Raw genomic sequence first — 22,868 nt, 5'->3', positions numbered from 1 at the left:
TTCCAGACAATTATTAATTATTCAAAATATGTAATTAAAGTTTTAAACAGACACTTAGTTTCAGAATTTTGATAAAGAACCGTTTGCTCAATTCAAAAATATGTCTATTTTTAAATTTCTGTGTAATAACGCAAGTTATTCAAAAAATTCTAACAATGCATATGAAGAGAGTAAAATTTCCGTAGATTTTTCCAAGGCACAGGCAACAGCGGTAAAATATACTTTGGGCAAGCTTAGTACGCAGGAAGCAAGTATGAAATTGGTTTTCGCAATGGAAAACGTTATTGCAAATAATAGAGCAAATAATATAGATAATATTTTCTAGTTTCGAATGTATAATTTAGTTTACATTACACATTATAAATCGGTTAAGAACATTTATGGCGAACGTAAATGGAATCGAATGAATTTAATTTGCATGCTTAACCTATGATATTTCTGTACATGATTATTAACAATTTTAACACTAGTTCTTCTAATCTGGGGCATCCTCGCCACACTATACCGCAACAAACGGTATATATTTACATTAAAGAAGTGACGTCCAATTTCGATCATTTTTTAATATGTTGTCAAGGTCATCGTCGTTGTCAAACCCCCACCCCGTTAATAAATCTAATCCAAACCATACTTCAATCATTCTTTCAATTATTAACATGCTATTTAAATAAATAAATTTATTAACACTACTAAGCTACGACACTAAACTTTTTTGATACTAACATTCTTATAAACAGCGACTGAAACTCCAACTGAAACCTTTATAACGATGCTCAGGGTGACAACCTTGAGAACATATTAAAAAATGATCGAAATCGAAGATGGCTCCCTTAATATAATATAATCTTTATTCTCAAATATATGCCTTTCGACGTTACATTTTCTCTCTTCTTCCTTCTTTCCATCACTCTGTATAATTTCGTTTTCCTTATCTTCGTCTTACATAATATTTACATAATATTTACAAAGCTGTATACATTATCTGCCTATCTCTATTCCGTCCTATGTTTTGTCCCTACCTCTCTCAACCTTCTCTTGTCCTTCGCCACTTCCACTCCGTTTTGTTCTCTCACTCCTCTCTCCCCTTTTTCTCTACCCTTTCTTTATTTTCTCTTAGCTTCCTGCCCCATTTTGTGCCCTGACCATTATCATCTAATATTTCTTCTATTTTTCCTTTTACTTCTTGCATCTTCCTACCCCCCCCCCCCCACGAGGTGCTCTAACGTCTCCTCCTCTCGTCTACACATTCTACATACTCTTCTCTCTTCTTTTTCCCAAAATTTGTTCGCTGTTTCCTTGTTGCTGCACCTCAATCTTGCTACCGTCGAAACCCTATCTCCTTTTCTTCCTCTTTTTCCTATCAGGTATCTCGGTCTCCCAACCGTTCTTATTTCTTTGTACCTGGGTACGCTTCTTGATTTCCACACCTTTTCTATCCTTTCCTGCTCTTGCACCTCCTTACCTCTGCTTACTGCTTTCCTCTCTATTGTTCCTTCCTCTTTTCTTAATCTTACTACCTCCTTTTCCCCCATCCCGCATCTCCAATAGTAACTTTTTCTCTCTTCTCCTCATCTATCTAGCTTTCCCTCTTCTTCCTCCTTCCTTCTTTCTCTCCAACATTCCTTTAATAACTTTCGCTTTTCTTTCTTTCTCTTATTTTCTACTCATATCTGACTGCTCTCTTCCCTGCTTCTACCCGTATCTTATCTTGTTTCAACTCGTCTCTTACTATATAACCTGGTGTTGTTCTTTCTACACCCAAGATTCATCTCAAGTATCTCTCTTGTAGTCTCTTCATCTTCTCTCTTTTTTTCCAACCCCATATCTCCGCTCCATACAATAGTATTCCCTTTACCACTACGTCGAATAGCTTCATCCTCCATGTCACATCTGCTTTGAATTTCCTCTCTCCTACCCTCCATAATCCTCCCATTATTTTCCTGGCTTTTCCTACTCTTTTCTTTATGTGTGCCGTTTCATTATTTGTCCTGCTCAATATATAACCCAGATATTTGATCTCTTTTACCTCTTCCACCTCCTTATCTCCCCATTTCCAGATCTCTCTCTTCCTTTTTCCTTTTTCGTTGCAACATATCATTATTTTTGTCTTCTCGCTATTCACCTCTAATTTTTCTTCTCAAAGTACCTGCTTGTCCTCTTTATCATCTCTTTCAGCCCCCTCTCATCCTCCGCCAGCAGCACTATGTCATCTGCATATCCTAATGACCAGACTTTACCACACCTCCGTCTTGCCCTTTCCTCAGCGTTTCCTCCAAGTCTGCCACATATATGTGAACTAGTGTCAGGCTCATCGGGCACCCGTGTCTCACTCCTTTCTTCACCCAGAATGCCTCAGACACTTCTGCCCCCACCCTCACTCTGCATCTCGTCTCATTGTATATTTCTTTGACCTTTCCTATGAGCTTCTCTTCTATATCTCTGTTTTACATTGCTTTCCAAAGTATACCTCTATCCATTTTGTCAAAAGCAGCTCTTAGGTCGACGCAAGCCATGCATACCTTCCCTCTCTTTTCCTTCAGCCTTTTACCTATCACGTGTTTTATTATGTACACGTTATTCATTCCGCCTCTCATTTTCCTGAATCCCGATTGTGTCTCATCCAGTCCTTTTCTTTCTTCTAAGCTTTTTATCAGCGTATCATTCAACACCATGGCGTATATTTTGTATGCTGTTGTCGTGAGGGTGAGTCCTCTGTAGTTCTCCACTGTGTCTATGTCACCTTTTTTGTGGATGGGAACTACTATCCCCTCCCTCCAATCGACTCCCTTAATATAAATGTTTACCTATCAAACTTATTTTGTTTATTCGTCTTTTTTCAAACATTGCGTTAATCCATTTTTTTCTACACGTACAGAGGACAAAAGTAAGATTAATATCTTTAGCATTGTAATAGTATTGACAACTACTACCATTTTAGGAAGATATCGACCATTAGAACACTTCAAAGGTGGCACTTAATTTCCTCGAGGAAAAAAGAATTTAAAAATTCGTTCGCCCTCCAGAACCCTCAGATCTCAATCCAATTGAAAAGGGCCTAGCAGGATAGAAATGGTCCAACGGCCCCGGCCACAATTTTTATTGGTATTTTGTGGAAAACAATGGTTTTAGGTTGAAAGATAATCCCCCAAAAATTTTAAGTCGCTAACCCTTCATTTAAGGATAATGTGAATAGGTTATAATTCGCGCCGCGAGTAGTTCTGTGACCCACCACAGCGCGTCGCTTTGTATGCTGCGTCCCGCGTTGTGTTGTTCGTTGTACGGCATGTTAAAATGTGACTGCGTAGAGCTGATTGCTTTCATTTATTATGTTCATTATATTACTCAGTTCGTATAATCATTCTTATATTGTGTGTCATAAGTAAACTGTGTGCCTATAAACGAGTAGTTCACTCTAACCCCATTGCGCCATCAGATAATATAAGGGTAAATACCCGTAACTGTATCATTTTGTTTCGCGGTTGTTAATTAAGATATTCAGATGGAAGAAAAACGAAAATATTCGAATTTACCTCCTTCATATCATATATTTTTCAGAATTGTGATCAAATTATTAAGGGTAGAAAAAATTGTGGCGACCATGGTGCGTGGGAACGTGGAATTTTCGGACGCGGAAATTCCATCCTTCTCAAGTGCGTACCATGGGAGGTCGGGTTGAGGGCCGGTCATTTAAGTGACGATTGCCAGAACGTCGGCTCGACCGTTACAGTATCTTTAAGAGTGAAGTCCCCGGATGCAATGTTTTGTGGGAGGAAACTTTCTCCATGCCCTTGTGGGGGTGGAGAACCTCCCCTTATTTTAACGGTTTTTGGGGACATTACTTAACGCGCCTCAGAAAACTCGAGTCAATGAGAAAACTCGAACAAAATATACGAAACTTAACCTCGTGTACAAAACCGTCGCGATACTCAGACTAACTCTCTGGAGCTATCGTTCTCCGCGAGAGTCCAAAGCTTTCTGGGGTTCTCGTTTCTGACTTTCAAAATATTCAAGAACAATGTTCTGTTACCTATCTAATATATACAAAAGTTTCAAGATGATCGGATTGGTGGAACATAGTTAAATATTTAAAAATAAATGAAATTACAGTGTGGCGGCGACGAGATTAAGTAGTGTATAAGAGCGTTAAAGACAATGTCGACGTCCGATCTTTCCCCGGCAGGGGGCAGCGCGCCCGTGGTTAACCGCGTCGTGGTGAAGATACCGGAATTTTCGACGACTGACACAAAGGGCCCCCGCTCGCAGGTAGCCGAAGCCTCCGCGTTTCCCTCGGTGCAACCTGATTCAGGGATTTGCGAGCTGGAAGCACAGCTGTGCACGAAGATGGCACAGCTAACTGCAACGTTCCAGCAGGACCTTGCCGCGTTTCGACGCGAGATGAATTCGGGTCCGCGCCGTTTCGGTCAACGACAGAAGGCTCCAGGCCGGGCACGATCCCGATCCCGAAAACGCCGACTCCAACAACGTGGTGGAAGATGCTTCTACCACTTCAAATTCGGGGCGAACGCGTTGCGCTGCGAACCCCCGTGCGACTGGTCCGCGGCGGGAAACGTGATGGGCAGTCGTTGATGGCGGCCAGCGACCAGTGCCCATCGTCGCGCCGTTTATTTATTACCGACCGGGTCACGAAAACGCAATTCTTGATCAACACAGGCGCCGATCTCTGCGTTTTTCCCCGATCGAAGACTCGCGGGTTCCGCGAGCGGACTACCTATGCGTTGTATGCGGCGAACGGGTCGGAGATAGCCACGTACGGAACCATCGCGTTGAGCCTCGATTTCGGGCTCCGTCGCGATTTCGTATGGCGTTTCGTGGTGGCCGACGTGTCGAGGCCGATAATAGGCGTAGATTTCCTCGCGCATTACGAACTCCTCGTGGATGTTCGTAACGGTAAACTATTGGACCGAGTGACGTCGATGACAGTGCCAGGACGCTCGGTGCGCGGGTGCGAGCCGTCGGCGCCTACAGTAAAGACCATTTTCGGTGATTCGAGGTTCCACGGATTACTGCAGCGGTTCCCGAACATTACGCGACCAGTGGGAACACCCGCGGAGGTGAAACACGGAACGGTGCATTACATTCGCACAACGCCAGGACCGCTTGTGGCTTGCAGGCCCCGGCGTCTCGCGCCGGACCGTTTGAGGCACGCGCGACAAGAATTCGAGACAATGATGCGGAAAGTGCGTGGTCGTCGCCGCTGCACATGGTGCCGAAAAAGGGACAGGACGCTTGGCGACCGTGCGGGGACTACCGGGCGTTAAATGCGCGGACAGTGCCGGATAGGTACCCCGTGAAGCACATTGAGGACTTTGCTCACGCGCTTCACGGAAGAACAGTGTTTTCCACCATCGATCTAGTGCGCGCATATAATCAGAATCCAGTGGCCGCGGAAGACATTGCCAAAACCGCCATAACAACTCCCTTCGGACTATTCAAGTTTCCCTGTATGTCGTTTGGATTACGAAACGCGGCACAGACATTTCAGCGTTTTATTGACGAAGTGCTACTCGATTTAGATTTCGTATACGCGTATATCGACGACATACTGGTGGCATCATCGACAGAAGAGGAGCACTTGCGCCACTTGGCGGAGGTTTTTGCGCGCCTCAACAAGTACGGCGTAACCATCAACGCGGCGAAGTGCAATTTTGGCCAGGCGAAGGTCAAATTCCTGGGGTACGCGGTATCGTCAGGAGGCATCAGCCCGTTGGAATCCAAGGTTGAGGCCATCACCAACTACCCGCAGTCGACCACCGCAAAGCAGCTGAGGCAGTTCCTGGGTATGCGAAACTTTTATAGACGTTTCATGCCCAGGACTGCACAAGTACAAGCACCCCTCAACGACCTGCTTCGGGACAACCTCAAGGGTAGCGCCAGGTGGAGCCGGTGAACCCGTTGCGGCTTCCGCCGAAGAGAAGAAAAGTCTAAGGCGGGCAGCATTATTAACGCACCCCCGGTACGACGTGCCGCTCGCTCTGTTCTGCGATGCGTCTGGTTTTACAGTCGGAGCGGCACTGCAGCAGCTGATAGGAGAAAATTGGCAGTCGTTGGCGTTCTTCTCCAAGAAGATCAGTGCCACCGAGCGAAATTACGGCGCATACGACCGAGAAATGTTGGCCATATATTTGGCGGTCAAACATTTCCGGCACATGGTGGAGGGGCGAACGTGCACGGTCTACACAGACCATAAGCCGATAACGTTCGCTTTCCAGCAGAAGCCCGAGAAATGTTCACCCAGGCAGTTCCGATACCTGGATTTCATCCGCCGGGGAGGAGAACGCTATCGCCGACGCGCTGTCCAGGTTGAAGGAGGTCGCAGAGTCCTTCAACTACACCGAGATAGCAAAATCTCAGCGGCACGACGCGGAGTTTCAGGCGTACGTGCGCGGGGAAATTAAGAATAATTTGCGTCTCGAATGGACACGCCTTCCCGGTTCGGAGACCGAGGTGGCTTGTGACGTGTCAACCGGAACTTCGCAACCGTTCGTTACAGGACCGTTCAGACGAGCCGCGTTTGACTCTGTGCACCGCCTGGCGCATCCAGGGGTTAACGCGACGGTAAGACTCGTAACGGAGCGATACGTGTGGCCGTCTGTCAAAGCCGACTGTCGGAGTTGGGCTCGCGGGTGTATTCCGTGCCAGCGCACTAAAACAAGTAGGCACGTTTCCGCGCCGCCGGGAAGTTTTAACGCGCCGACCGGAAGATTCGAGCATATACATATAGACATTGTAATTCTTCCGGTCTCAGAACGGTTCAGGTACTGCGTAACCTGCGTTGACCGGTTCACGCGTTGGCCTGAGGCTTTCGCCATCAGGGATCAAGAGGCTTTGACCGTGGCACGGGCCTTTTACGAGGGATGGATTTCCCGGTTCGGAACCCCGTTGCGCGTGACTACCGGCCAGGGTCGGCAATTCGAATCAAGTTTGTTCCAAGCATTGTCGCAGCTAACAGGTGCGACCCACTGGCGGACAACGGCCTATCACCCGGCAGCAAACGGGATGGTGGAGAGCTTCCACCGCCAATTCAAGGCAGCAATCCGCTTCCAGCAGAACGTCCGCTTGACAGAAGTTCTTCCCACCATTTTGCTGGGCATCCGCGCAGCCTGGAGGGAAGACTTGCAATCCACCGCAGCAGAGCTGGTCTACGGCGAAACGCTGCGCCTACCAGGGGAATTTCTGACCCCACGAAGTGGAGAGTCGCAGCCACTGCCAAGGGATTTCATCGCGAGGCTGCGCGAGCATTTCGCGACCCTCGCCCCGACGCCTGGCAGCGATTACACGGCAAAACGGGTTTTCGTTTTCAAGGACCTTGCTACGGCGGACCATGTGTTCCTGCGGAACGACGCCGTTCGGGGAATCCTCCAGCCGCCGTACGACGGTCTATACAGGGTCCTCAACCGAGGTGCTCGGACCTTCTCTTTGAACATCCGGGGCAAGCCGGTCACCATCACCGTGGATCGCCTAAAGCCGGCGTACTTTCTGGTTACAGAACCAGCACCGCTGATAACAACTGGGGTGACGCGGTCAGCGTCACCGGGGCAGGTGGAGGGACCACCAAAACCCACGCCGACCGAGAGCACGGGGCAACCGCTCTCATCATCGTCATCATCGCGGAGGCCAGCGCTGCCGCCTCCCATCCCGACCTCGACAAATGCGGGCACACGCATCATACGGTCCGGGAGAAAAGTACGATTTCCGGACCGTTTACAAATTTCGTCATTAAGTCAATCACTGGCAGGGGGGGAGGGGTGATGTGGCGGCGACGAGCTGGCGCCACGTCTCCGCCATGTGTTTAGTTTTAAGGAAAAGTATGTTTGTACGAATGATTATCGGGTTGCGTGCTGCGCGATAGCGTTGAGTGGATGTTTAGATGACTGGGTCGAGTGTCGCGTAGGGTGAGTGTGTTTAGTTTAGTTAAGAGTGAATACGGACCGTGAGAATGAAGAAAGAGAGATTTTCGTGAGAATGCGTCAGCGAGCGAACGGTTAGTTTGTAAGTCAATTCTGTATCAGAATTCGTAGAGAGCTGACACGCGGCCTACGCGGGTTGTATCGTCCCGAGCAGTACACATAGACAGTACACATTGGATACCCGTCACCCTTCCCGACCGTAGTCACCCTCTTCAACAGTATTATAATGTAGGGATAATACGAAATATCAGGCTTACTGTGACGGAACTGTGACTGTTGGATCTGCATTTTGTCACAAATGTCTATTAATTGTTTATAGAACAGAAAACCAACGTAGAAACGACAGCAGCAGTAATGATCCTGCAACAGAATCAGATTATCAAACTCGAAACAATACCGAATTGACAGCTTTGATTGAACTGCCATTTAAAATACTGTAGAATACTGTGTCTTATGTTGATTGACGAGGCAACTGATTCTCATACCATTAGACGCACGCCTCCAGGCGTTTACGCAAAAAAGGATTTATATCCCGAAAGGCGACCGATGTTGCTCTACACACATTATTAGAAAACGATTTTACACTGACTATTCATTCTATGTATAGTGCAGTGAAAGCTAGTGAAGTTTCTTTGTTTTTGGACCAGTTGACTTGGAATGTGAATTCTTCTTTATTTGATAAAATATCGGATGGTTCCATAAATGAGGAACAACTACATGCTTTCACTGGCCTTAATTGGAACAATATTGAAAAGCTAGAAAACATGTTGAAAAGTATAAGAGACGAAATCACGAACTGTGAAACAAGCACTAACTATATTTCTATTTAAAACAGAAGTGGCAGTTCTAATGTAATGATTAAAAATATATTCGGTCTGCAACATGAACAACACGTGTCAGAATATTTCCATCAAATAATTAACGCATTTGAAAAGGATATTTTAGCAAATCACTTCGGAAAAAATGCAAAATTCAGAGCCGATCTAATTTTAAATGAAACAGCGTACGCCCCAAGGAAACTTTTTGAAATAGAAGATTCTCAATTAGTAGACATTTTTGATGGAACATATGTTAGACATGAAAAAAATAAAAATAATGTATATCAAAGGAAATCATATTCTGGACAGAAGAAAACATCATTATGTAAACCGTTTACAATTTGTACAACAAATATTATTTACAGGTAAGCACATGCTTTAACACTATTCTTTACCCATTTTGTATATGTATAACATTACTATATGTAAAATTATATACTACTTATGTGATATTATGTACAGGTACCTATCAATTAACCCAGGCAACATGCTATCTAGCGGTATTAATGAGGGATGATAATATTTTGAATATTGAATATTTAAAGGAAACTAACAATATTATAAGGGCGAAAGTTCATTTGAGGCATATTAATCGCAAAAGTTATCAATGCTACATTGAATATGTACCACATTCGATTAGTTATACCGCTATTACACGATATACATGTGACTGTGCTAATAGTAACAGAACAGTAGGTTGCTGTTCTCATGTCGCTACGATTACTTACTATGTATCTCATGGGCGATTTAAATAAAAAATTGTGAAACCATCGGAAATATTAACCAAGATATTTGATGTAACACATACTGTACCAGTAATTGAGGAAAATAGTGACGAAGATTGAATAAATCTATATTATGATTCCTAAAGTTCTCTTTTACACCTACATAATGTCCATTTATAAATTCGGGAAGATAAGAATAGAATATAATACGATGCGTCGTGTTTAAAAAGGAATAATTGATCAAGGAGGGACTTAATCTCCTGATAAAAATTATTAATTAGTGTCGTAAGAAACACTGCACCATACATTATACTATTGTAATGGCGTAATTTAATTTATTTTGTAATATTTAACTATGTTCCACCAATCCGATCGTCTTGAAACTTTTGTATATATTAGATAGGTAACAGAACATTGTTCTTGAATTTTTTGGAAGTGGTCACTCGAAGGGTTGCTTGCAACCCCCACCCCTAAAAAATTAAATAATTTTTTCTACCCTTAATAATTTGATCACAATTCTGAAAAAAATATATGATATGAAGGAGGTACACTTGAATATTCTCGTTTTTCTTCCATCTGAATATCTTAATTAACAACCGAGAAAAAATGATACAGTTAAGGGTATTTACCTTTACATTATCCTTAAATGAAGGGTTAGCGACTTAAAATTTTGGGGGATTATCTTTCAACCTAAAACCATTGTTTTCCACACAATACCAATAAAAATTGTAGCCGGGACCGCTGGAGCATATTCCTTTAAGTGCTCGCGCCGACAAACAAAGTATTAATTTGGAAGCATTTCAGAACACTTCAAACAAAATTTACTAAATATGAGTGTTATGCCTTCCTGTCGACGAACCCAATGTCTCCCATAACAGTGTCTGTATTATTCGCTCGGCGAGAGTTGGCACGAGAAACTCGTAGGTACCACGTGGTGCTCCCACTACGCGCTACACGTCTTCCGCGATTGGCCGAATCGCTCAACGAAGACAGCAAACGAGCGTATTGAGTGTGACTGCAACAGAGCGATGTCGCGTGGCGACGCAACGCTGAGCTCAGAATATTGGCGTAACTCTATTGTGCGTGCACGGAAAACAGGTCCATGGAAACCTATTTTCCTTGCACGCACATCAGGGATCCATCAACCCACGCTTGAAATTTATGTGACTTTTTTATTAAATTTAAGATTCCAGTCTTCACGGTTAGTGAGAATCAGAGAATATCACGTGCCCCCCATAGTTTACGCGGATCCCACTTATTTACGCCTATGTCGACCGTCCCCGCCGGGAGTAAAGCGTAAGAGTGGGATCCGCAGCTTTGCGTCAAGAGTGGGGACTCACCGTTCCCCCTGCACCCCACTGACGAAATTCTGTGCCAACTCTCGCCGAGCGTACAATACCTACGGCACTGAGGGTCGCCGGACTGCTGTGAGGTGAGGTTAGGGATATGGGCATCGAGAGCGCGAAGCATAGTATATCCGTTGGCGACAGCTATGATAATAAGACGTATTAATCCTATCGGGTCTTTGTATTAATGTTCAATATACAGGGTGTCTCACCTAACTCGACCATCTAAAATATCTCACGTTTTTTATGATAGAAGAACATTTCAGAGGGAAACATTAGTTGGTTCAGAGGGGAAAATATTATGATAGGCAAAAAACTTTGTTCAAAGTTATATTTTTTGAGATTTCAAGGTCATCGAAGTTTTTTTAAATGGAATGATGTATTTTTATTATCGCTATATGATAGCTGAGGTGAAGACGAATCCAACGACCTGTAATATTCTGATCTTCACGTGACTTTGAGTATGAAAAATGAGTAAGAAATAACGATGACATGATCCCCCTAGGGTTTCAAGAAATGTGCTTCAACCTTGACTAATGACTGTAAGCACGCTTACAATAAATTGTAAACACTGATACAAATTCTTCTCCTTTCGGTGACTCTAATCAGTACACTTAAAACATTCAATGAGATTTATTCGATTGTGAAAGATAGCGTTATTTCTCTCGTCGAGTTAGGTGAGACACCCTGTATATTAACCAGTTAAGTGTGTTTGACGTGTATACACGTCAAACCAAATCTCTATTACGGTGCGTTCGACGTGTATACTTGTTGTGAAAAATATATAATTACCATTGACTATAAAAACTCATAGATACAAAAAAAAAATATTATTATAAAATAGGACCACTAAAAAAAAAAAAGAAGTTAATTGCAAGTATATCAAACAGGTTACAGTTATATCTCGAGAAACAGCACCAATGTTTGTTTCGAGAATAAATTTTTATCCCATCTTCTTTTGAAGTTACCTGCTCGACACCGCTTAGAATTAGTGCAGTGTTGGGCATGGGTGGGTCCTAGGACCTGTGGCCTCTACAGTGGGTGAGCCTGTTCCACTGTCGATCCGTTCTTTCTATTTGAGGGATGTCACAGGTCTAAAGTCCTCTCGCTCCACCTCCTCATGGTGGACCCTGGGAACACACATCGCTGTGTGTTGCTACCGGGGCGAGGGGCATCCCGCGGGAAGTAGTCCCAAGGATGTGTAAGGCGATGCCGGCGGGATCTTCGGATCCTACCAGGGCTTCCCATGCCGGAAAGGCTAACACGGAGGGGTAAAAACCGCGGACTTTTGTGTCCTGTGTACGACCGGGAAGGTCGGCGCAGGGCCCTATACTGTAAACCGATGGTCATGTTTTACCGGAACGGGGCCCTGCGAGGAGGATAAACCTCTATAAAAAGTCTCCATTCCAAGCTATCGTAATGTGGCGATGGGAAACTCCCGGAGTAAGCGTTGGGGGTGGGCGATGGATGCATCTGCTCTCAAGCGTTGTACAGCATCGGGATACCTGCCGACCTCCCGTTGTATCTACGCTTATTGGTGCAAGCGGCTCTGCCCCAGTGGACATTTATTTCCACTCGCTATACGGAGGGTATCGAGTGAGGTGCCCCCAAATATGGGGGCGTAGTAACCGGGCCCAATAATGGAAAATATGGATTCTCTCAACACGCAACCTCGGAACAATGAACAGGTTAAGGAGGGGCAACCGCACCCGGAAGCGGTCGAGGAGGGAGTAGTGGTAGCTTCAGAGCCACAAGAGGTGGGAGCCCCCGGCCCAGTAGACAGAGTCCGGACTAGGACCCGTCTACGGACGGACACGCCTGCGCGCGACATGCCCGACCAGGAGGAGGAGCATGCCTCGATGATCTCGGCCGCCCTTTCTGGAGTCGTTGGCAGGAAGCGGCAGAGGCGGTCAGAACAGGATTCGCCGTCCCCATCGGTTGGAAAGCGGGGTTGTCAGGACGACGAAAACCTGTCCGAAGTGAGAAGCCTGCTCTCCGGGCAAGCTGACCGCTCTTATAATGGAGCGGTCACGCGAGGTAGAGGAGATAGCGGGCGGGAGTAAAACTTAAAGAAAGGGGAGTCCAGAGGGAACTCTAGCCCCTGCCCCGGCCCCTGCGCCGGTACCGCCTATCCCGGCCCCAGTGCCGCGCGGCGGATCCGTCGACATAAAGGGAAAGAAGAAGGGTGGGGATGGAGCGGGGAAGTCATCGTGGCGTCCCCCCCCTTCCTATTCTCCCAAACAACGGCTGAAGGTTCCCCGCCTGGCCTTACCTCCTGCCCCACCGGTAGAGACGCCGGGTTCCCCCGATGGGAACTCGAAGGTAGTGTTTCTTCTCGAGAATTCTTTCTCGAGAATTTCTCGACTTGGCAACGTCGAATCAAGAGGTCGGTTAGTTGAAATCAAATAAAAATAACGAATAAAGATACATGTGATTTTCATCTCTTCGAAATACTCGTCACGAATAAAAGCGTCAAATAAATTGTCTGGCTAAATCAAGCTTCGAATAAGCCTCATGATTTTGTATCTATTCGTTCGAATAAAATCAGACGGATACTCGACGACCAAGTGTAACTACAAATAAATCCGTAAGATAAATCATGGCGCTGTATCCGACTCTCGAATAAATCCCGAAGATAACCAGAAAATCATCCGAGACGCAGGCCAAATAAACTCTCCAAACCAGACGCTCGACAAATAAAGATACAGATAAATTCTCGCACTTCATCCGACTTCGAATAAAAGACAAAAGATACAGAGTATCTTATCTGAAAGTTATTTGAATAATTCTTTATTCAGATACTGCCCATCTCTGGCCCTAATAATGGTATTAGTTAGGCGAGCAGCATGCATAAAGCAGCTTCAGTTTTCACAGCAGAATGCTATGCCGTCACAATGGCTCTGGATTTGTGCTTTGAGGATGCCGGAAAGTCCTATGTTGTAATCACAGACTCTCTTAGTGCCTTACAAAGTGTAACTAGTAAAACTGTCAATGTTAAAACTAATAATTATATTTTAGAAAGTAAGAATAAGCTCAAACAGTTCAAAGAGAAAAATACAAACGACAGTAAAGTAGAATTTATGTATGTGGATTCCTTCGCATCGAGGTATAGAAGGAAATGAGATTGTAGACCGGTTAGCAAAAACAGCGACAATAACTGAATATAATGAATAAATTAAAATACCCTATACAGACTTTAAGCAGATATATAGTGAACAAATATGGAAGGAATTTCAAGATAATCTCAAACATCAGTTTATTACAAAAGGTATATTTTATTATGAAAGATACTATGAAACAAGAAGGTGTAGCGGCTACCTGCGCGCCGGAAGAGAAATCTTCAGCGCACCAGCGCCAAGAAAGATTTATGGTTTGCACAGCATAAGACGCTATTTGTGAGGAAACGTCTTTAACATTTTTGGCCACTTAGCGGACAGATGTGTCCTTGTAGTTCCTAGCGACGAACTCAATAGCGCAAGTGGACGCCATCAATTTTGGGTAGTCGAAGGGTCTCCAGCTTAGAGTGTCCCAGCGACGCGTGCCTGGTTTCTATCACCCGGGCAAGCTGGGCCCGTTGACGTAAGCCAGCAGTCACGTACCGCACTTAGCACGGGGCCGGAAGACACCCCGCTGCATCACCAAAATTAGATTTTTAACAAAACGACGCGCTCACCCTTCTCACGCACGAGAGGCGTGGAACGTGGGCGTATTATGCAAAATGCACGGATTGGTGGAAGTTCCTCGCAAGGACTTCCATCAATCAGTCGACAAGCATTTTTAAGATATAAGGCAGAGACTACCGACGCGAGCTAGTCATCATTCATTCAGGTTCGAGACACGGTCGAGGACAGACCTGCCTTTCTCAGTCCGCGCTCTTTGAACACGGTCATTTTCGCACGTGCCTAACGCGCTCGACGCGCCGCATGTACAGTTGACGCCTCGGTTGTTCTCTCAAGTTTCGGAAAAAACAAGTGTCAACATCAGCAGACACCACGACCCAACGCAACAGAGGATCTAACACTAAGGAACCTCCCACATACACGACCTGGAAAACAGGAACAACAGGGACCCCCTGGACCCTCCACCAAATCCAGGGCAATGGACCCTCCCAGCAGGGAAAAACAACAGGAAATCAAGAAAAGACGCTGATCCCTACACAATCAAGGTGAAACAAAGATCTTTATCATTAACCAATTCAAACCCACCAACAATAATTTCCAACAACCAAACCAACATGTCAAACCATAAAAACCTCCTTCCAATCCCACTCCAAAACGGGCTCGGAATTTTCTCCGACTGCATGGAAGACCCCCCCTCCCGTAAAACCCAAACCCACACCATCCAAAACGCAGGGTCATCAAAAGATCCTGACCATCAATCCCCAAACTCCAACCAGTCGACCTCCCACCAAAAACCCCCACCCATATACATTCATGGCAACATCAACTTCGTAAAGTTCAATGAAAAACTGCAAGCTAACTTTGGGTAAAATTTTCAAGTCAAAAATTGCAACAACAAGCTCAAAATCAACTTCGAAGCCACGCAAGACTACAATAGATTCAAAAACACCTGCCTTCAGGAAAACATCCAGTTTCATACCTATTCCCTCCACACCGATAAGGTCCTGGCCGTCGTAGCTAAAGGTCTCGTAAAGCTCCAAACAAATAAAATAATTACCTACACTAAAACCCAAGGCCTAGACCCTCTCACTTGCGTAGAACTCCCCACCAACACAAAAAACCCAATCTACAAAATCACATTCAACACAGGCACAAGCACAAGTTAAAAAGATCAGAGCCATAGAAAACATTCGAGTCTACTGGGAAAAATAAGACTCCAAAAAACCATTTATTCAATGCTTCAGATGCCAAGAATTGCAACAAATCTTTTAAATGCGTAAAATGCGCAGGACCACACGATACCCGTACATGCAAAAAATCCCCAGATACACCTGCCACCTGTGCAAACTGCAAAGGAGACCATCCGGCAAACTTCAGCAAATGCCCTGCCCTATTAGCTTTCCTAAACAAGAAAAAACCAGCCGCACACCCAATCCCCTCAAGCCACCAACCCCCACCCGCCTTCAAACCGGTCGACTTTCCCCAAATTCCCAAATTACAACCACCCACAATCAGACCCCTCCACAACAAAACACCCCATCACATCTCTTACGCCAAAGCTGCAGCAGCCTCCTCCTCCTCCTCCAGCTCCCCCAGACCACCACCCAATCCCTCAAACACCACCGACACCATCAACTCCCTAAACGCCTCAGGCGAACTAGACACATTCTGCAAAATCCTAGATCTCATTCAAACGCACTACATACCATGTCAAACAAGCATAGAAAAAGTCAGAGCAATAATTTTCATTGTTCAGCAGCTCGATGGCTAACTCGACCCCATCCCCCCACAAATTCATGACATGGAATGCCACCAGTCTTCTCCCAAAACTGTCAGAGCTTCAGCACTACCTAACAACAAACCAAATCCAAGTTGCCCTAATCTCAGAAACCTGGCTCTCAGCATCTGAAAGCCTCAAAATCCCTCAATACAGAGCGATCTGAGCAGATAGACCCCATCAAACCCGTAAAAGCGGCGGCGTAGCCATCCTAATCCACAACTCCATCCCCTTCCAAACCATCCCCCAACCCACAAACTCCAGCATAGAAATAACCACCATCGTAACAAAAACAAACCCTCCCGTCACAATCGGCGCACTCTACTCCCCTCCAAAAAACAAAATCACACAATCCGACCTCGACGCAATCACAACTCACACACACTCCAAATACTTCCTCGTAGGAGGTGACCTGAACGCCAAACACCAGCTTTGGAACAATACCTCGTACAACAGAAACGGCACCACCCTCAAATCCCATTCCGAAACCCGAAACTACAACATCATCCATAGCAACACATACACCTACAGACAACCAAACACCACTCCCTCCAACATAGATATCTTCCTCACAAATCTGCCCTACGCAATAACCTGCTTCACAGACAATGACTTCCCCTCCAACCACCTCCCCGTTCTCCTAACAATAGACAAACAGCCAAGACTCTCCATCCTCCCAAACAGCTCCTACACCAACTGGCCCAAATACAGACGACTCAACGACTCATACACCCTCAACACCAACATCAACTCCCCCGACGATATCGAAACCGAAATTGACAGACTCCAGAAACACATAAACCACTCCTATAGAAAAGCCACGACCACACTCCACAATCCACCTACCCATCCCGACGTAAACCTAATTAAAACAATCAAACTCAGAAACCACTATAGAAGGAAATACCAAAAAACCGGCAATCCCTTCTACAAACTCCAACGAAACCTCCTATCCGGTAAAATCCGTTCCCTTATCACCAAAGCGAAAAACGACAAATGGCAATCCACACTCCAACAAATCAAATCCTGCGACAACACTCTCTGGACCACCTACCGACTAACCAGCACCAAACACACATCCATCCCTGTCCTAACCGACAACTCCTCCAACTACTATACAGATGACGAAAAAGCCAACACCCTGGCAGACGTTTTCCAACAAATTCACGACAACTCCCTCTCGCTCCCCTCCCTCGCAGAACCAGAAGTCCAGAAATCCATCGCCGAAATAGAAACATCAATCAACACCCCCACACCCCCACCCCCATCCCCTCGATCCATCAAAGACATCATCTCCACCCTTGCCAACAACAAGGCACCGGGATATGATAAAATCACCCCCACCAGACTAAAAAATCTTTCCAAAAAACTCCACGTCCAATTGTTCTATATTCTGCGCGAATGCATCAGCCTCACCTACTTCCCATCCATCTGGGAGACAGCCAAAATCATCCCCATCAAGAAACCGGGCAAGGACGGCAAAACACCTACCAGCTACCGTCCCATCAGCCTTCTCAGCACACTTGGGAAAATCCTCGAAAAGATAATCCTAAATGAGCTAAACCTCCACCTCACTCCCAACCAAATCCTTATCAACCAGCAATTTGGTTTCACACAACACCACTCCACCATACACCAACTCCTAAGAGTCACCAAATTCATCGCACTCGAAAACTGTAAATACAGATCAGTTCAAACGATCCTTCTAGACATCGAAAAAGCCTTCGATACCGCTCCTAGGTCCAACCCTATTCTCCATTTACATCAACGACCTCCCTCACAACAAAAACACACGTTTAGCGTTGTATGCCGACGACACTGCCCTATATTCCTTATCATGCAAACATGCAAAAGCCACAGAATATCTCCAAAAACACCTAAACACCCTTATGGACTACTACAGCAAATGGAAAATCAAGGTTAATCCCCAAAAAACCGAAGCAGTTATTTTCACCCGCAAAAGAGAACCGGTCGTAAACCTCCTAAAAATCAACAATACCTCAATCCCCTGGAAATCCCAAGCTAGATACCTAGGCGCCATTCTCGACAAAAGACTGACCTGGGCCGCCGCCATAAAACACAGAGTAAAAGCAGCTTACCCCGCACTCAAAAGACTCTATCCTCTCATAGCTCCCAATAGCAAACTTAAAACAGAAATCAAAGTAAACCTCTACAAAATCTGCGTCAAACCCATCATCCTATATGGCCATCAAGTCTGGGCCACTGCCAAAAAATCCAACCTTAACAAAGCACAAGTAATGCAAAATAAATTCCTCCGCATTATCCTAAACAAAGGCTACGACACACCAATTCCAGAACTTCACAAACTAGCACAAATCAAAACCGTAAAGGAATACATCAACACCTCCATCCAATCCGCCTACAACCACACCCACGAAAATCCAGAGATAAGCAGCATCGGGCACTTCAACGGTCAAGACATCCCATTTAAAAACATCTCCAAAATCACCAGAAGTCTGGTGCATTCCTAAAAACATCCCCCCCCCCTCACATGCACATAGGTTTTTTGAAACATTTCCTATAACCCCACTCATGTCCACAAACCCCACACCCTCCAAAGAACCAAGTAATCCTCATTCTGTTCACAGGATATCCAGGTCAAAGGGAAACTACGACTCCCCAGGTACTGGAGTAAACAAACTCAAGGGAAACCATAAAAAAAAGCGAGCTAGTCAGTCACGAAGTCTAGTCACAGCCGATTCTCCGCCGAGTCACTTAGAGTCTAGTCGCAGTCCGGTCGCTGTTAATTCACAGTCCAAGTTCAATCGCGAGTCGAAGCTAATCGCCGTTCTAGTTGAACTACCCCGGACGTTCTCGCGACACCGCTCATAATAAATAAACGACTCAGTCACATAAACCTGAATTGTGAACATTATTTGAAGGCACCCGCCTTACATAACCCTGTTCCTTCAAAGGAAACCATGGTTTCACAAAAGAGGAATGCCAAGAGATGTAATTGTAAGAATTTGCAGATTAAGATCAAATCACTATAATACTAAAGAATCATTAGTTAGAAAAGGTACAATAGAAAGCGCGGAATGTGATTGTGGAAGTCTTGTAGAGAGTATGAACCATATTTTATGAGACTATCCATTATACGAAAAGGGTAGACAAGAATTTATTGAAAAATTGAGAAAAGTTAACATAAAACCCCCGGTAGATGTAAGTTACTTTTTAAGTGAACCAAAGACTAGACTGTTAAAGATACTTAAGGAATACTGTGATGGAAACGATATCAAAGTATAAGGAAAAAATATAGGAAAAAGTGCAACATATATCATGTAAGTCTAATCGTCATGCAGGTATAAGTTACGTATGTATATGTGGCTAATGGGTCCGAGTGGACTCAAGCCTTTGTATTGTTGTTGTTACTCTTAATAGCAATAAAGATATAAAAAAAAATATGCCTCGAGGCAAATATGCCCAGCACTGGCTTGGCGCCAGAACGAGAGTCTATGTCATATTCTATCGTTTTCCAACAAAAGATATCGCTGCTCGGCCGACCATTTTATGGTTTGCTTCTATATTCCAGCACGTTCTTCCTATTCACCTATGGCCCATTCGAGATCAAGCCAAGTCGCATAGAAGGCTGATCCGAGAAACGGCAGAAGCCGTCTTGAGCCAGTGTCGTTTCTCGAAACAAAACTGTATAAGCTTTAATAGCCAGCAACGAAGAGATTTCATAGAAATGAATAAAACTAACAAAATGTTCGTTGAATTAAATTTACTTTTGTCCACCCTGTGTTTTTACTTGTTTCTTTGTTTTAAATAATCTGTTAATTTTCTATCTCCTTTTGTAGTTTTCTTGCCTCCATTAAAATGGAATTTCAATTTATAAAAATTGTTCTTTTGTTTGCAACTGTAAGACTCGGTACAGACTATGGGCCGCTAGCGATCCGCTTACTATATCGATTTTACTATCGACGCTAAATTCAAATTGTAAACTGAAGTAGTGATACAAGATTATGAACCGATAAAATATTGTTTTCACAAAACACTCGTGACAGCGCACATTAATAATTGTGTTTATTCATATATTTATAAATCAAATTTAATGCATCGAATTTGAGACGCGTTAAAATGAGAATGCCTCGATTTTTGGCTCGCGTAGAAATTTCAACGCATCTTTCGCAATTTGTGTCAAAATAAGACACTTGAGGGGGGGGGGGGGATTTAAAAATCGCAAAATTTAAAACATATAGAAATTATAACAAGCCAATGATAGGAATTCGAATGCGTCGAATTTCAAATACGTTGCAATTGCTTTACCTGATAACAGAAGAACATTTCGCAGCATGCACGAGTTTCAAGTTGGATATACAGTGGCTCACGAAAGTATTCTAACGCTTACGTTTACACATTTTAATGAATAAAATAAGATGTATTAAACTAATCTGTACAGAACAATTTGGTATCTATAGTAAGGGGGAAGTCTCAATATTCTGTCAGTAAAATTTGAAAAGGATTCAACAACGTAGGCAGAAGTTATGATATATTTATTAGAAACACGCATAATAAGTAACTCACAAAAGTATTCGAACGCTACATATATTATTACATTATTTAATGTTAATATTTTGTTGGACCACTTTTAGCAGTAACGATGTGCGTCAATCGACGTTCCATACTATAAACCAATGGTTTTGTAAAAGTACACTCAATGGAATTCCATACTTCTATGATTTTTTGTTTCAATACCTCCTTTGAAGTTATTTGATATTTATTTAATCTTTTTCCGATTTCAGCCCATAAATTTTCAATTGGATTTATGTCTGGACTTTGCGGTGGAGTAGTTAACATATGTGGTGTGTTATATAGGATCCATTCTTTCACAATTCCTGCAGTATGCTTGGGATTGTTATCTTGTTGGAAGTGGAAGTCTTCCAATAATCCTAATTTGCGGGCACTTTCTTTAAAATTTTCCCTTAAAATATTCAAATACTTATATTTATCGAGTATTCCATCAATGCACCCCCACACCATAACCGATCCACCTCCGTGTTTCACTGTTTGGTGTAAATTTTTAATTTCCAATTCCGTATTTGGTTTTCTTCAAACATAATTTTGACCATCTGAGGCAAAGATGTTAAATTTAGACTCATCCGAAAAGATGACTTTATCCCAGAAAAAATGATCTTTATTGAGATATGCTTTTGCAAAAGCCAGTCTTTTTTTCGATTTACCTCATTAATATATAGCTTCTTTCGTGGTACACTGCCATGTAAATCATTATTTGGTAAGATTCGTCGACATAATTTGGGATGAACTTCTTTATGAAACATATCAGCTACCATATTTGTGAGTTTAGGAGCGGATATATTACAATCTTTTTTTATTTCGCGAATGATAATTTTCTTTTCTCTTTCAGTTAATTTCTTTCGTCGACCTGATCGAGCGTTGTTCGCAATTGTTCCTTCATTTTTTGATTTTTTAATAATATAATGTATTGTAGACTTACTTCTGTTTATAATTTCTGCAATCTCGTTATATGACTTTCCATCCTTATGCAATCGAAGTATCATTTCTCTTTCACACTTTTGTGTTTCCGACTTTTTAGTCTTCATTTTAACTACTACTGTGCACAGTTCTACGTTGCTGTTACGGAAACGAAGCCTTAAAATCAACTGAACGTACCAATGTTTTCATTTAGTAGTAATGTGTACATTCCTTTCTAAGAAAGATGAAAACATATCAACAGCGTTACAGCGTTCGAATACTTTTGTGAGTCACTTATTACGCGTGTTTCTAATAAATATATCATAACTTCTGCCTACGCTGTTGAATCCTTTTCAAATTTTACTGACATAATCTTGAGACGTCCCCCTTACTACAGATACCAAATTGTTCTATACAGATTAGCTTAGTACATCTTATTTTATTCATTAAAATTTGTAAACGTAAGCGTTCGAATACTTTCGTGAGCCACTGTATGTAGAACTTCAATATTGTATGTATAGGGGTTTCAACGGATATGCAAAATTCGGCGAACACGCGTGCCATTGAATAGGAATTGTCTGACGCGTCTGTTCATGACCTACCGGTTCTACTTCTTACGAACTTGATGAATTTTCAAAGTTTATTTCCTCGGAAACAAAGCCCGGGCAGGGCCTGTAAGAACAAATTTTATTTTACATTCTCGACTTATTTTTTAATGTAGTATCATTCCCTTTTCGGTTCTACCACGGATTATCCTGTATAAAAAGATTTAGTTGCCAATTCGTTCGTATAAGATTTTCTATGCATCTTTTGTTGCGACGCATCAAACAAACGCATAGTATATTACGTCGAGGAATAACATTCGCCTATACGGGGTGGATCACCAGATATTACCACCTTGATTGACGTCATTATTATTATTCACAGCAAGAAATTTTTGGATGGAGATTAAATGGTTTCAATAGATGAACCTACTGGTGTTATGAGTTTTTTTTTGTAGGTAGACGTGTCAAGGACTTATGAAGGTTAACTTTGATTTATTAATTAATTGTCAATTAATTGATTTCCTGATAGTTGAATTTCGGTAAATGTCCCCCACCTCCTTAAATTGGATTTGATCGGTTTTCAGAAATATCGCCAAGTGATCTTCCAGAAGACGATTACGAAGTTGTGTTACGTGGGGCGTCGTGAATTTCA

At 43.5% G+C, this 22,868-nt stretch overlaps 1 protein-coding gene across 2 annotated transcripts in view; it reads right to left on the bottom strand.

The window, feature by feature from the left end:
• Window positions 1-22,868, bottom strand: part of LOC143363973 (uncharacterized) — a 764,268-nt gene that overhangs the window by 57,337 nt on the left and 684,063 nt on the right. The gene's annotated exons all lie outside the window — the stretch shown is intronic.

This window comes from Halictus rubicundus, chromosome 2 (genome assembly GCF_050948215.1).
Source record: "Halictus rubicundus isolate RS-2024b chromosome 2, iyHalRubi1_principal, whole genome shotgun sequence".
Lineage (NCBI taxonomy): Eukaryota > Metazoa > Arthropoda > Insecta > Hymenoptera > Halictidae > Halictus > Halictus rubicundus.
This window is presented reverse-complemented; position numbering and strand designations above follow the sequence as displayed.